Source organism: Echinops telfairi, unplaced genomic scaffold, assembly GCF_000313985.2.
Source record: "Echinops telfairi isolate 266 unplaced genomic scaffold, ASM31398v2 ScPeMD7_7469;HRSCAF=8507_0, whole genome shotgun sequence".
Taxonomy (NCBI): domain Eukaryota; kingdom Metazoa; phylum Chordata; class Mammalia; order Afrosoricida; family Tenrecidae; genus Echinops; species Echinops telfairi.
In genome coordinates this window covers 21441550-21442857 of record NW_022111372.1, presented here as the reverse complement: position 1 = coordinate 21442857, position 1308 = coordinate 21441550, and positions in this window count along the sequence as shown.

Sequence of the window (1308 nt, the reverse complement as noted above, 5' to 3'; positions counted from 1 at the left end):
TACTGATTCTACCTTATGTCTAGAGTAGCAGTTCCCAACCTGTGGGTCGAGATTCCTTTGGGGGTCAAACGAACCATTCACTGGTGTCACCTAGGACCATCGGAAAACACATAAATATTTCACAATATACAATTACATATTGTTTTGTGATTAATAACAATGCTTTATGTTTAATTATGTTCAATTTGTAACAATGAAAATACATTCTGCATATCAGATATTTACATTAAAATTCATAACAGTAGCAATATTAGAGTTCTGAAATAGCAATGAAAATAATTTCATGTTGAGGGAGTCACCACAACATGAGGAACTGTGTTAAAGGGTCACGGCCTAAGGCAGGTTGAGAACCACTGGTCTACAGAAAGTTCTGAGTATGTTAAAGGGTCACGGCCTAAGGCAGGTTGAGAACCACTGGTCTACAGAAAGTTCTGAGTACATGGGTGGTGTAAACAACACCTAATATATTTGACTGTGAACTGAAAAGTAGGAGAATTGAGTCTACCTCGAGCAATCTCAGAAGAAAGCTTTAGCCCAATGTTTGCAAAAGAAAGCCGCCATTGAAAACCCTGGAGAGAACAGTGCTAATATGACATGCTAGGGTTGCAATGAGCCAGACAGAGTTAACTTAATAGCAACTGTAAAAACCAAACCAAACCAAACCAGACCTCTCAGGAGTACTTGACTGATACAGAGTGTGAAAAGAATGAGCTACTAAACAAAAGTTTGGTGTTTTAAGTTTAACACACACAACAGGCCTGATTATACACATCTCCCAAATCAGCTATTGAAATCCCTAGAAGCACAATTGTACTGTGGTGCTCTGGGCATTGCCACGAGTTGGAGTTGCCTCTGTGGCAACTCACAGTCAATATGTCAGATTCCAAACGTTCTTAATGGGGCATCTGTGCCACCTGAGCCATGATGCAAACAACTAATGGCTACTTCAAACCAGTAAGAAAAGAAAAAGAAATAGTATTATTTTCTTGTTTACAATTTCATTGATCTTTGCTCAATGCTTTTATCTCTTTCACTTACTTTAAATTCTATTTGCTATTATGTGTATAGCTCCTAAGATCTAAGCTTAAGGATCCCTCACATGTTGGGCTGCTCAAGCGACGGAAAACCACCATCAGCTCCATGGGAGCGAGATGAGGCTTGCTGCTCCCACATGAGATCTAATGTCTCAGAAACCCAGAGGGACACTTCTCCTCGTCCTACAGGGTCACTACTGCTCGCTAGTCATAATCGACTAGATGGCAGTAAACTTAGTTTCAGAAAGTATGTGCTTACATTTTGGTGTTGTAA